This window comes from Pseudophryne corroboree, chromosome 10 (genome assembly GCF_028390025.1).
Source record: "Pseudophryne corroboree isolate aPseCor3 chromosome 10, aPseCor3.hap2, whole genome shotgun sequence".
NCBI lineage: Eukaryota > Metazoa > Chordata > Amphibia > Anura > Myobatrachidae > Pseudophryne > Pseudophryne corroboree.
In genome coordinates, this window is record NC_086453.1 from 280,065,706 (window position 1) to 280,081,030 (window position 15,325).

General features: G+C 50.4%; 1 protein-coding gene across 3 annotated transcripts in view; it reads left to right on the top strand.

Annotated features, from left to right (window-relative positions):
- PAFAH1B2 (platelet activating factor acetylhydrolase 1b catalytic subunit 2) overlaps nucleotides 1–15,325 on the top strand; it is a 112,194-nt gene that overhangs the window by 885 nt on the left and 95,984 nt on the right. The window lies entirely within an intron of this gene.

Here is a 15,325-nt window from a genome sequence, read left to right on the forward strand (position 1 = left end):
CGTGTCAGCGCAGTGGCGGGTCTGGGCAGTGGCGGGTCCGGTGAGCGTGTCAGCGCAGTGGCGGGTCCGGTGAGCGTGTCAGCGCAGTGGCGGGTCCGGTGAGCGTGTCAGCGCAGTGGCGGGTCTGGTGTGTGTGTCAATTCAGTGAATGGGTATGTGTGGCTACCAGTGTGTAGTAATGTGCCAGTGGTGTGACATTGTTGCTCATTAGACCCGGTGTAGGGGCACCTTTACCATGATAGTCTAGGCCCTTTTGTCCTGCCAGCCCAGCATGCTCCATTCCTGTCTCACCCTTGAGAAGACATATTAGTTGGATGATTTTCTTTGGTATTTTACAGGAAGTGCTTAGGGGGTAAAAGAGCACCAGCCGGGTAGCATTACCCCTTATCTATGGCTGTATATGAGCAGGGCCGTCAAGAGAGGTGAACGACCCAGGAATTGGGTGTGTGGCCAAATTGGGGTAGGCGTGGCCATGCTCCCTTTTAAAAGCAATGTAAAAAAAAATATTTTAGTGGCTCTGCGGGCTTCATAGGGTGGCACCATCCATGGCTTACACAGGGGTGTGATTTTTTTTTTGGGGGGGGGGGGGGGGTGGATTTGCGCTATTATTGTAACCACTGTCCCCCTCTCCGATACACCAGCAGGCATATCATGCAGCTCAGCAGCAGTCTCTGCTGTCTCCGTGCCTGATGTGCAACAGATCTGGCCAGTTTTCTGTTACAAAGTGTTGGAGTATGATTCCGCCTACTTTACAATGCTGTCAGCTGCGTGATAAGGAACACTGTTGTACCCTCCAGTGGTTGAGAGAACTGTCAGCAAATGCACTGTGATGTGCATAGGGCGCTCACTGCTGTGGCTCAGTCAGTGTTCCAGGGTGGCTGCGCCATAGGGTATTTCAAAGACTGTCCACTGTTTGTCCATTCATCACTGGCAGAGCTCTTCCTGGTGTGGGCTGTGTTTTTCTGCTGCTGAAGAGACCCACAGGTCCATGTTGCTTCTGGTATGTTGGAAGATGTGTCCTTATGCCGGGCCCGCCACTCAGAGCAGCCAGACAGACTCTGGCTATTCTGAGTGTCAGGCCCAGCATACTGACTCCACTTCCGATGTACACTGAATCAACACGACCCATCCAGCAACTCAACACAACATTCATCCCCCTGGTGAGTCAGCCAGCCCTGGTAGGGAGTTATAACAGCGCTTAATTCACCTCCTCTGGCTCCCACAGTCTCCTAAGGAAATGCCACCCATCCACCAGCAGCTGACCTGGGCCCATGTAAATAGTTTTCTCTAACGTCCTAAGTGGATGCTGGGGACTCCGTAAGGACCATGGGGAATAGCGGCTCCGCAGGAGACTGGGCACAAAAGTAAAGCTTTAGAACTACCTGGTGTGCACTGGCTCCTCCCCCCATGACCCTCCTCCAAGCCTCAGTTAGATTTTTGTGCCCGAACGAGAAGGGTGCACACTAGGTGGCTCTCCTGAGCTGCTTAGTGAAAAGTTTAGTTTTAGGTTTTTTATTTTCAGTGAGACCTGCTGGCAACAGGCTCACTGCATCGAGGGACTAAGGGGAGAAGAAGCGAACTCACCTGCGTGCAGAGTGGATTGGGCTTCTTAGGCTACTGGACATTAGCTCCAGAGGGACGATCACAGGCCCAGCCATGGATGGGTCCCAGAGCCGCGCCGCCGGCCCCCTTACAGAGCCAGAAGACAGAAGAGGTCCGGAAAATCGGCGGCAGAAGACGTCCTGTCTTCAACAAGGTAGCGCACAGCACTGCAGCTGTGCGCCATTGCTCTCAGCACACTTCACACTCCGGTCACTGAGGGTGCAGGGCGTTGGGGGGGGGGCGCCCTGAGACGCAATAAAAACACCTTGGATGGCAAAAAATGCATCACATATAGCTCCTGGGCTATATGGATGAATTTAACCCCTGCCAGAATACATAGAAAAACGGGAGATAAGGCCGCCGATAAGGGGGCGGAGCCTATCTCCTCAGCACACTGGCGCCATTTTCCCTCACAGCTCCGTTGGAGGGAAGCTCCCTGGCTCTCCCCTGCAGTCACTACACTACAGAAAGGGTTAAAAAAGAGAGGGGGGCACTAATTACGCGCAGTATTAAAGATACAGCAGCTATAAGGGGAAAAACACTTATATAAGGTTATCCCTGTATATATATAGCGCTCTGGTGTGTGCTGGCAAACTCTCCCTCTGTCTCCCCAAAGGGCTCGTGGGGTCCTGTCCTCTATCAGGGCATTCCCTGTGTGTGTGTGCTGTATGTCGGTACGTTTGTGTCGACATGTATGAGGAGAAAAATGATGTGGAGACGGAGCAGATTGCCTGTAATAGTGATGTCACCCCCTAGGGGGTCGACACCTGAGTGGATGAACTGTTGGAAGGAATTACGTGACAGTGTCAGCTCTGTATAAAAGACAGTGGTTGACATGAGACAGCCGGCTACTCAGCTTGTGCCTGTCCAGACGTCTCATAGGCCGTCAGGGGCTCTAAAGCGCCCGTTACCTCAGATGGCAGATATAGACGCCGACACGGATACTGACTCCAGTGTCGACGGTGAAGAGACAAATGTGACTTCCAGTAGGGCCACACGTTATATGATTGAGGCAATGAAAAATGTTTTACACATTTCTGATAATACGAGTACCACCAAAAAGGGGTATTATGTTCGGTGAGGAAAAACTACCTGTAGTTTTCCTGAATCTGAGAAATTAAATGAGGTGTGTGATGATGCGTGGTTTTCCCCCGATAACAACTGATAATTTCAAAAATGTTATTGGCATTATATCCTTTCCCGCCAGAGGTTAGGGTGCGTTGGGAAACACCCCCTAGGGTGGATAAAGCGCTCACACGCTTGTAAGAACAAGGGCTCTACCCTCTCCTGAGATGGCCGCCCTTAAGGATCCTGCTGATAGAAAGCAGGAGGGCATCCTAAAAGGTATTTACACACATACTGGTGTTATACTGCGACCAGCAATCGCCTCAGCCTGGATGTGCAGTGCTGGGTTGGCATGGTCGGATTCCCTGACTGAAAATATTGATACCCTAGATAGGGACAGTATATTATTGCCTATAGAGCATTTAAAAGATGCATTTCTATATATGCGTGATGCACAGCGGAATATTTGCCGACTGGCATCAAGTCTAAGTGCGTTGTCCATTTCTACCAGTAGAGGGTTATGGACACGACAGTGGTCAGGTGATGCGGATTCCAAACGGCATTTGGAAGTATTGCCTTATTAAAGGGAGGAGTTATTTGGGGTCGGTCTTTCAGACCTGGTGGCCACGGCAACAGCTGGGAAATCCACGTTTGTACCCCAGGTCGCCTCTCAACATGAGAAGACGCCGTATTATCAGGCGCAGTCTTTTCGTGGGCAAGCGGGCAAAAGGTTCCTCATTTCTGCCCGTGACAGAGGGAGAGGAAAAAGGCTGCAGAAATCAGCCAGTTCCCAGGAACAGAAACCCTCTCCCGCCTCTGCCAAGCCCTCAGTATGACGCTGGGGCTTTACAAGCAGAATCAGGCACGGTGGGGGCCCGTCTCAATGAATTTCAGCGCGCAGTGGGCTCACTCGCAAGTAGACCCCTGGATCCTTCAGGTGATATCTCAGGGGTACAAATTGGAATTTGAGACGTCTCCCCCTCGCCGTTTCCTAAAGTCGGCTTTACCGATGTCTCCTTCTGACAGGGAGACAGGTTTGGAAGCCATTCACAAGCTGTATTCCCAGCAGGTGATAATCAAGGTACCCCTCCTGCAACAGGGAACGGGGTATTATTCCACACTGTTGTGGTACCGAAGCCGGACGGCTCGGTGAGACCGATTCTAAATCTAAAATCTTTGAACACTTACATACAGAGGTTCAAATTCAAGATTGAGTCACTCAGAGCAGTGATTGCGAACCTGGAAGAAGAGGACTGCATGATGTCTCGGGACATCAAGGATGCTTACCTTCATGTCCCAATTTACCCTTCTCACCAAGGGTACCTCAGGTTTATGGTACAGAACTGTCACTATCAGTTTCAGACGCTGCCGTATGGATGGTCCACGGCACCCCGGGTCTTTACCAAGGTAATGGCCGAAATGATGATACTCCTTCGAAGGAAGGGAATTTTAGTTATCCCTTACTTGGACGATTCCCTGATAAGGGTAAGATCCAGGGAACAGTTGGAGGTCGGTGTAGCACTATCTCAGGTAGTGTTGCGGCAGCACGATTGGATTCTCAATATTCCAAAATCGCAGCTGATTCCGACGACTCGTCTTCTGTTCTTAGGGATGATCCTGGACACAGTTCAGAAAAAGGTGTTTCTCCCGGAGGAGAAAGTCAGGGAGTTATCCGAGCTAGTCGGGAACCTCCTATAACCGAGCCAAGTCTCAGTACATCAATGAGATGGTTCTGGGAAAAATGGTGGCTTCCTATGAAGCAATCCCATGCGGCAGATTCCACGCAAGAACTTTCCAGTGGGACCTGCTGGACAAATGGTCTGGGTCGCATCTTCAGATGCATCAGCGGATAACCCTGTCACCAAGCACAAGGGTGTCTCTCCTGTGGTGGTTGCAGAGTGCTCATCTTCTAGAGGGCCGCACATTCAGGACTGGGTCCTGGTGACCACGGATGCCAGCCTGCGAGGCTGGGGGAGCAGTCACACAGGGAAGGAATTTCCAGAACTTATGGTCAAGCCTGGAGACATCACTTCACATAAATATCCTGAAGCTAAGGGCCATTTACAATGCTCTAAGCTCAGCAAAACCTCTGCTTCAAGGTCACCCGGAGTTGATCCATTCGGACAACATCACGGCAGTCACCCACGTAAACAGACAGGGTGACACAAGAAGCAGAAGGGCAATGGCAGAAGCTGCAAGGATTCTTCGCTGGGCGGAAAATCATGTGATAGCACTGTCAGCAGTATTCATTCCGGGAGTGGACAACTGGGAAGCAGACTTCCTCAGCAGACACGACCTCCACCCGGGAGAGTGGGGACTTCACCCAGAAGTCTTCCACATGTTTATAAAACTCGACAAGTATTGCGCCAGGTCAAGGGACCCTCAGGCAATAGCTGTAGACGCTCTGGTAACACAGTGGGTGTACCAGTCAGTGTATGTGTTCCCTCCTCTGCCTCTCATAACCAAGGTACTGAGAATTATAAGATGGAGAGGAGTAAGCACTATATTCGTGGCTCCGGATTGGCCAAGAAGGACTTGGTAACCGGAACTTCAAGAGATGCTCACGGAGGATCCGTGGCCTCTACCTCTAAGAAGGGACCTGCTCCAGCAAGGACCCTGTCTGTTCCAAGACTTACCGCGACTGCGTTTAACGGCAGGGCGGTTGAACGCCGGATCCTGAAGGAAAAAGGCATTCCGGATGAAGTCATCCCTATCCTGATCAAAGCCAGGAAAGATATAACCGCAAAACATTATCACCGCATTTGGCGAAAATATGTTGCGTGGTGCGAGGCCAGTAAGGCCCCGACGGAGGAATTTTCAACTAGGTCGATTCCTACATTTCCTGCAAACAGGAGTGTCTATGGGCCTGAAATGGGGGTCCATTAAGGTTCAAATTTCGGCCCTGTCAATTTTCTTCCAAAAAGAACTAGCTTCAGTCCCTGAAGTTCAGACGTTTGTGAAAGGGGTACTGTATATACAGCCTCCTTTTGTGCCTCCAGTGGCACCTTGGGATCTAAATGTAGTTTTTGGGTTCCAAAAGTCACATTGGTTTGAACCACTTAAATATGTGGAGTTAAAATATCTCACATGTAAAGTGGTCATGCTGTTGGCCCTGGCCTGGGCCAGGTGCGTATCAGAATTGGCGGCTTTATCCTGTAAAAGCCCTCATCTGATTTTCCATTCGGACAGGGCGGTATTGAGGACTTGTCCTCAGTTTCTCCCTAAGGTGGTTTTCAGCGTTTCACCTGAATCAACCTATTGTGGTGCCTGCGGCTACTAGGGACTTGGAGGACTCCAAGTTGCTAGACGTTGTCAGAGCCCTGGAAATATAGGTTTCCAGGACGGCTGGAGTCAGAAAATCTGACTCGTTGTTTATTCTGTATGCACCCAACAAGCTGGGTGCTCCTGCTTCTAAGCAGACTATTGCTCGTTGGATTTGTAGTACAATTCAGCTTGCACATTCTGTGACAGGCCTGCCACAGCCAAAATCTGTAAAAGCCCATTCCACAAGGAAGGTGGGCTCATCTTGGGCGGCTGCCCGAGGGGTCTCGGCTTTACAACTTTGCCGAGCAGCTACTTGGTCAGGAGCAAATACGTTTGTAAAATTCTACAAATTTGATACCCTGGCTGAGGAGGACCTGGAGTTCTCTCATTTGGTGCTGCAGAGTCATCCGCACTCTCCCGCCCGTTTGGGAGCTTTGGTATAATCCCCATGGTCCTTACGGAGTCCCCAGCATCCACTTAGGACGTTAGAGAAAATAAGAATTTACTAACCGATAATTCTATTTCTCGTAGTCCGTAGTGGATGCTGGGCGCCCATCCCAAGTGCGGATTGTCTGCAATACTGGTACATAGTTATTGTTACCAAAAAATCGGGTTATTGCTGTAGTGAGCCATCTTTTCTAGAGGCTCCTCTGTTATCATGCTGTTAACTGGGTTTAGATCACAAGTTATATGGTGTGATTGGTGTGGCTGGTATGAGTCTTACCCGGGATTCAAAATCCTTCCTTATTGTGTACGCTCGTCCGGGCACAGTATCCTAACTGAGGCTTGGAGGAGGGTCATGGGGGGAGGAGCCAGTGCACACCAGGTAGTTCTAAAGCTTTACTTTTGTGCCCAGTCTCCTGCGGAGCCGCTATTCCCCATGGTCCTTACGGAGTCCCCAGCATCCACTACGGACTACGAGAAATAGAATTATCGGTAAGTAAATTCTTATTTTTTTTTTTTGTGTGTGTCAAGTACTAGTATATTCTGCAGTGCTGTCCAATCATATATATTTATTTGAGTAGTCTATTTCACAGCAGAGCTTACAGTTTAATAGCACAGGTCCAAATGCACTCATCTGGGTTAGTTGCAAGCCATTTATCCTAGCAGACTGTGGATAGGAAATCCATGGAGAATACACAGATTACTTTGGCTAGAATGTACTAGAATCGAATGCAGTTGTAATTGGTGCTCTCCACACTATTTAAACAAGGCTGACTAAGATTGTTTATACTATTCTGCAATACTAAAAATAAAGTCCATGGTTTGTCCAGAGTTTGGTTTCTTTTGGGCCTCACCTCTAGCATGTTAAGGCCCATACACACGGCAGTGCCGTAACTAGGCATTTTAGCGCTGTGTGCAAGAAACGACAGTGGCGCGCCCCCCCCATGTAAGATAGGGGCAGTGCGCGCCGTAGGTGCGTGAAAAATGTATAGGGGCGTGGCTTCACGGGGAAGGGGCGTGGCCACAAAATAATAGCAATTCATACTACGGTGCACAGTAGTCTACATTATTCAAATTACGCTGCACAGTAGCGCCACTACACCAGGTAGAGCCCCTTTTCTCTAACGTCCTAGTGGATGCTGGGAACTCCGTAAGGACCATGGGGAATAGCGGGCTCCGAAGGAGGCTGGGCACTCTAGAAAGATCTTAGACTACCTGGTGTGCACTGGCTCCTCCCACTATGACCCTCCTCCAAGCCTCAGTTAGATTTCGTGCCCGGCCGAGGTTGGATGCACACTAGGGGCTCTCCTGAGCTCTTAGAAAGTTATAGTCTTAGAATTAGTTTTTTTCAGTGAGACCTGCTGGCAACAGGCCCACTGCAGCGAGGGACTAAGGGGAGAAGAAGCGAACTCGCCTGCTTGCAGCCGGATTGGGCTTCTTAGGCTACTGGACACCATTAGCTCCAGAGGGATCGACCGCAGGCCCAGCCTTGATGTTCGGTCCCGGAGCCGCGCCGCCGTCCCCCTTACAGAGCCAGAAGCAGGAAGATGGTCCGGAAAATCGGCGGCATGAAGACATCCTGTCTTCACCAAGGTAGCGCACAGCACTGCAGCTGTGCGCCATTGCTCCTCATACACACTTCACACTCCGGTCACTGAGGGTGCAGGGCGCTGGGGGGGGGCGCCCTGAGGCAGCAATAAAAACACCTTGGCTGGCTAAAATACCTCAATATATAGCCCCTGGGGCTATATATGAGGTAAATACCCCTGCCAGAATCCCAAAAAAAGCGGGAGAATAGGCCGCGAAAAAGGGGCGGAGCCTATCTCCTCAGCACACTGGCGCCATTTTTCCCTCACAGCTCGGCTGGAAGGAAGCTCCCTGGCTCTTCCCTGCATTTCTACAGTACAGTAAGAGGGAAAAGAGAGGGGGGCACTAAATTGGCACTGTATACAGTATAAGCAGCTATTAGGGACATAACTCAGTTAGTCCCTGTATATATATATATAGCGCTCTGGTGTGTGCTGGCATACTCTTACTCTGTCCCCCCAAAGGGCTTTTGTGGGTCCTGTCCTCTATTTGAGCATTCCCTGTGTGTGTGGAGTGTGTCGGTACGGCTGTGTCGACATGTTTGAGGAGGATAATGATGTGGAGGGGGAGCAGATGCCTTTAGCAGAGATGTCACCCCCTGCGGGGCAGACACCTGAGTGGATGGTATTATGGCAGGAAATGAGTGCACGTATAGACTCCTTACATAAAAAAATTTGACGACATGCCGACTGTGGGACAGCCGAGTCTTCAGCTCGTGCCTGTCCAAGGGTCTCAAAAGTCATCAGGGGCTTTAAAACGCCCGTTATCTCAGGTGGCACAAGTAGATGTCGACACGGATACTGACGCCAGTGTCGACGACGATGAGTCAAATTTAATGCCCGTTAAGGCCATTCGCTGCATGATTGAGGCAATGAAAGAGGTGTTAAATATTTCTGATTTACATCCAGGTGCCACAAAAAAGGGTATTATGTTTGGGGAGAAAAAACTACCTGTAGTTTTTCCCCCGTCGGATGAATTAAATGAAGTATGTGAAGAAGCGTGGGCTTCCCCTGATAAGAAATTGGTGATTCCTAAGAAATTACTAATGGCGTTCCCTTTCCCGCCAGAGGATAGGTTACGTTGGGAAACACCCCCGAGGGTGGATAAAGCGCTCACACGTTTGTCAAAAAAGGTGGCACTACCGTCCCAGGATACGGCCGCCCTTAAGGAACCTGCTGATAGAAGGCAGGAGGCGATCCTGAAGTCTGTATATACACACTCAGGCATTATACTCAGACCAGCAATTGCGTCAGCTTGGATGTGCAGTGCTGCCGCTGCATGGTCAGATAACCTGTCAGAAAATATTGACACACTAGACAGAGACACGATCCTGTTAACAATTGACCATATAAAAGACTCAGTCTTATACATGAGAGATGCACAGAGGGAAATCTGCCGGCTGGCATCTAAAGTAAGTGCACTATCTATCTCTGCTAGGAGATGCTTATGGACTCGCCAGTGGACTGGAGATGCAGATTCCAAAAGGCACATGGAAGTTTTGCCTTATAAAGGGGAGGAATTATTTGGGGATGGTCTCTCCGACCTAGTTTCCACAGCAACGTCTGGGAAGTCAGCATTTTTACCCCATGTCCCCTCGCAGCCTAAGAAGGCGCCATTTTATCAGGTTCAGTCCTTTCGATCCCAGAAAAATAAGCGGGGAAAAGGAGGGTCTTTTCTGTCAAGTGGCAGAGGCAGGGGAAAAAGGCTGCAGCAAACAGCAGGTTCCCAGGAACAAAAGTCCTCCCCCGCTTCCTCTTCCAAGTCCGCCGCATGACGGTGGGGCTTCACAAGCGGAGCCGGGTACGGTGGGGGCCCGCCTCAGGAATTTCAGCGATCAGTGGGTTCGCTCACAGGTGGATCCCTGGATCCTTCAAATAGTATCTCAGGGATACAGGCTGGAATTCGAGGCGATTCCACCCCGCCGTTTCCTAAAATCCGCCTTGCCGATTGCTCCCTCAGACAGGGAGGCAGTGCTAGCGGCAATTCACAAGCTGTATTCCCAGCAGGTGATAATCAAGGTACCCCTACTTCAACAAGGCCGGGGTTACTATTCCACACTATTTGTGGTACCGAAACCGGACGGTTCGGTGAGACCCATTCTAAATTTGAAGTCCTTGAACACATACATAAAGAAATTCAAGTTCAAGATGGAATCGCTCAGGGCGGTTATTGCAAGCCTGGACGAGGGGGATTACATGGTATCCCTGGACATCAAGGATGCTTACCTACATGTCCCCATTTACAATTCTCACCAGGAGTACCTCAGATTTGTGGTACAGGATTGCCATTACCAATTCCAGACGCTGCCGTTTGGACTCTCCACGGCACCGAGGGTATTTACCAAGGTTATGGCGGAAATGATGATACTCCTTCGAAAAAAGGGAGTTTTAATTATCCCATACTTGGACGATCTCCTAAAAAAGGCACGATCCAAGGAACAGTTGTTAGTGGGAGTAGCACTATCTCAGGAAGTGCTGAGCCAGCACGGTTGGATTCTGAATATCCCAAAGTCACAGCTGGTCCCCACGACACGTCTAATGTTCCTGGGAATGATTCTGGACACGGCCCAGAAAAAAAGTGTTTCTCCCGGAGGAGAAAGCCAGGGAGTTGTCTTCTCTAGTCAGAGACCTCCTAAAACCAAAACAGGTATCGGTGCATCACTGCACGCGAGTCCTGGGAAAGATGGTAGCTTCTTACGAAGCAATTCCATTCGGCAGGTTCCATGCCAGAATCTTTCAGTGGAACCTGTTGGACAAGTGGTCCGGATCGCATCTTCAGATGCATCGTTTAATAACCCTGTCTCCACGAACCAGGGTGTCTCTTCTGTGGTGGCTGAACAGTGCTCATCTTCTGGAGGGCCGCAGATTCGGCATACAGGACTGGGTCCTGGTGACCACGGATGCCAGCCTACGAGGCTGGGGGGCAGTCACAAAGGGAAGAAATTTCCAGGGACTATGGTCAAGTCAGGAGACTGCCCTTCACATAAATATTCTGGAACTAAGGGCCATTTACAATGCCCTAAGTCAAGCAAAATCCCTGCTCCTACACCAGCCGGTGCTGATCCAGTCAGACAACATCACGGCAGTCGCCCATGTGAATCGACAGGGCGGCACAAGAAGCAGGACGGCGATGGCAGAAGCCACAAAAATTCTCCGATGGGCGGAGAATCATGTACTAGCACTGTCAGCAGTGTTCATCCCGGGAGTGGACAACTGGGAAGCAGACTTTCTCAGCAGGCACGACCTCCACCCGGGAGAGTGGGGACTTCATCCAGAAGTCTTCCAAATGATTGTAAATCAATGGGGTCGTCCACAGGTGGACATGATGGCGTCCCGCATAAACAAAAAACTAGAGAAGTATTGCGCCAGGTCAAGAGACCCTCAGGCGATAGCGGTGGACGCCCTAGTGACACCGTGGGTGTACCGGTCAGTGTATGTGTTCCCTCCTCTACCTCTCATACCAAAGGTACTGAGAATAATAAGAAAGCGAGGAGTAAACACAATTCTCGTGGTTCCGGATTGGCCAAGAAGAGCGTGGTACCCGGAACTTCAAGAGATGATCTCAGAGGACCCTTGGTCCCTGCCGCTCAGACAGGACCTGCTACAGCAGGGCCCCCGTCTGTTCCAAGACTTACCGCGGCTGCGTTTGACGGCATGGCGGTTGAACGCCGGATCCTGAAGGAAAAGGGCATTCCGGAGGAAGTCATTCCTACGCTTATTAAAGCCAGGAAAGATGTTACGGCAAAACATTATCACCGCATATGGCGGAAATATGTTGCATGGTGCGAGGCCAAAAAGGCCCCAACAGAGGAATTTCAACTGGGTCGATTTCTGCATTTCCTGCAAGCAGGAGTGAATATGGGCCTAAAACTAGGCTCCATTAAAGTACAGATCTCGGCTCTGTCGATTTTCTTTCAAAAGGAACTAGCTTCAGTACCTGAAGTTCAGACATTTGTGAAAGGAGTGCTGCATATTCAGCCCCCATTTGTGCCTCCTGTGGCACCGTGGGATCTCAACGTGAGGTTGAATTTCTTAAAATCACATTGGTTTGAGCCACTAAAAACCGTGGATCTGAAATATCTCACGTGGAAAGTGGTCATGTTATTGGCCCTGGCATCTGCCAGGCGAGTGTCAGAATTGGCGGCTTTATCATGTAAAAGCCCTTATCTGATTTTTCATATGGATAGGGCAGAATTGAGGACTCGTCCCCAGTTTCTCCCTAAGGTGGTGTCAGCGTTTCACCTGAACCAGCCTATTGTGGTGCCTGCGGCTACTAAGGATTTGGAGGACTCCAAGTTGCTAGACGTTGTCAGGGCCCTGAAAATATATGTTTCCAGGACGGCTGGAGTCAGAAAATCTGACTCGCTGTTTATCCTATATGCACCCAACAAGCTGGGTGCTCCTGCTTCTAAGCAGACTATTGCTCGTTGGATTTGTAGTACAATTCAGCTTGCACATACTGTGGCAGGCCTGCCACAGCCTAAATCTGTCAATGCCCATTCCACAAGGAAGGTGGGCTCATCTTGGGCGGCTGCCCGAGGGGTCTCGGCTTTACAACTTTGCCGAGCAGCTACTTGGTCAGGGGCAAACACGTTTGCAAAATTCTATAAATTTGATACCCTGGCTGAGGAGGACCTGGAGTTCTCTCATTCGGTGCTGCAGAGTCATCCGCACTCTCCCGCCCGTTTGGGAGCTTTGGTATAATCCCCATGGTCCTTACGGAGTTCCCAGCATCCACTAGGACGTTAGAGAAATTAAGAATTTACTTACCGGTAATTCTGTTTCTCGTAGTCCGTAGTGGATGCTGGGCGCCCATCCCAAGTGCGGTCTATCTGCAATACTTGTACATAGTTATTGTTAACTAAATCGGGTTATTGTTGAGCCATCTGTTGAGAGGCTCTATCGTTTCATACTGTTAACTGTGTTTCATATCACGAGTTGTTCGGTGTGATTGGTGTGGCTGGTATGAGTCTTACCCGGGATTCAAAATCCTTCCTTATTGTGTACGCTCGTCCGGGCACAGTACCTAACTGAGGCTTGGAGGAGGGTCATAGTGGGAGGAGCCAGTGCACACCAGGTAGTCTAAGATCTTTCTAGAGTGCCCAGCCTCCTTCGGAGCCCGCTATTCCCCATGGTCCTTACGGAGTTCCCAGCATCCACTACGGACTACGAGAAACAGAATTACCGGTAAGTAAATTCTTAATTTATACATTACAGCAGACAGCGTCCTCCTTTTTACACATTACGGCAGCCAGTCCCCCTTTTTACACATTGCGGCAGCCAGGACCCCTTTTTACACATTGCGGCAGCCAGGCCCCCTCTTTACACATTGCGGCAGCCAGGCCCCCTTTTTACACATTGCGGCAGCCAGGACCCCATTTTACACATTGCGGCAGCCAGGACCCCTTTTTACACATTGCGGGAGACGGTGTCCCCCTGAGAGAGAGAGAGAAAGAAAGAGAGAGAGTGATATACTTACCTTCTCCCCGCTGACAGGCTCCTCGTGCTGGCATCGATCTCCCTCTCGGTGCAGGCAGTGAGATGAGAAGGAGGGGGAGCAGGGAGCCGCAGCAGCGCTATTTGATTGGTAGTAAGTGCCGCTGCAGCATCCCCCTTTCCTTCTGTATTGGCTGCCCGGCGCTGCTATGGATGCTGGGATGAAGGAACCGCATCCCAGCATCCATAGCAGCGCCGGGCAGCCAATACAGAAGGAGAGGGGGATGCTGCAGCGGCGCTTACTACCAATCAAATAGCGCTGCTGCGGCTCCCTGCTCCCCCTCCCTCCTCCTCCTTGAACCCGGCGCTGGTCTCCTCTCCCTCCAGCCGCGCACGGCGCACACAGAGGCGGCATGTAATGAGTCAATTTGACTCATTACATGCCGCTGGCCGTTGCGCCCTCAGGGCAACTGCGCTGTGTGCCAAGCCCCCTTGGCACACGTAGTTACGGCGCTGACACACGGTGAGCTAGGTCGGCATCGCAAGCACATAATGTGTGCTTGCGATACTGACTCTGTCAATTTTTACTATCTCTTCTATAGAGAGAGACTGTGCAGGCAAGTCAGTTTTGACTATCTATGCTTGCGATGCCGACCGCGCATCGGCATCGAATCGGGATCGCAAGGTGACTTTCACCTTGCGATCTGCACTAGCTTTTCTTACGATTTTGACTATATAGTCAAAATCGTAAGAAAATATCTCCCCATGTGTACACACCATAACACAAGGCAGGTGTTTGAGTCAATGACCAGATCTGGAATAGCTGTTAACTGTAATAAAATAAATAAGCACCAGTAAATAAGGAGGGAATTCAATTGTGCCTATAACATTTTTGTGTGAAAAAAAGGGGCTTTCTCTAGCATCCATAAGGGATATTTGGGACAGATTAGTACGATGGGCTATAGATGGGTCCAAAGGAGCCAGTGCACTTTAAATTTCTTCAACTGGGTGTGCTGGCTCCTCCCCTCTATGCCTTCTCCTACAGGTCAGTTTAGAAAAAAGTGCCCTCAGTAGAGGATGCACACTACAAGCTCCAGCGTTTTTCTTCAATTTCTTTTAAACTTTTATTTCTTTCGGTATGCTGTTTGGGCAACGGCATACCTGCACCGTGTGAGTTAGTGGGGGTGGTGGTCACCGGCCTCTTGAGGTGCAGAGCCGCCTCCCCGCTGCAGGACCACCGTCCTGAGGGGCTGTTTGTTCAGCAGGGCATGGCGCCTTGGCAGCCGCAGCATACCGCACACCTCTAGCGCTGCCTCAAGGTGATCATCGGTGGTGAGTACTCACTGTGCGGCTGAAGCGGCGTGGGTAAGGCGTACGGGTCCCTCCTGGGGGGACCCACTGTAGCCCCTGCGTGAGACTGGCTAAAATACATTGTACCAACAATGTGAGACTACAAACATAGGGAGACATAGCCAGTATAAATATATAACAGTAGCTCCGGTGCCATGGCGGGGGGCGGAGCTACATGAGAGCGGGCTCAGCGGCATTTTGGTGCCTTCCTCTGCATAGCAGCAGCAGCCTCACAGCTCCTCCATATCAGTCCCTGGATCACTGGTACCGGGTGAGAGGGGGAGAGCCGCTATAATGTGCACAAGTAACATCCCTATGAGGGATTTTTCATATATAAAATGCTGACAGCCTCACTGGGGCTGTGCAGCGTTGGGTGCACTGGTGTCCTCTCTCCTGTGTCTCCTCTCACATGCAATAGGACAGGCTTGTATTGTACTTCAGGCTGTGTTGTATGTGTATTGTACCTGTTTTCTTTTATAATATGGTAAAACAGAAGTTATGCAGTGTATGTAATGCTAGATTCTCCACTAGTTCATCTGGCTCAATATAATGTGAGCAGTGTAGTCAGCCATCTCAGC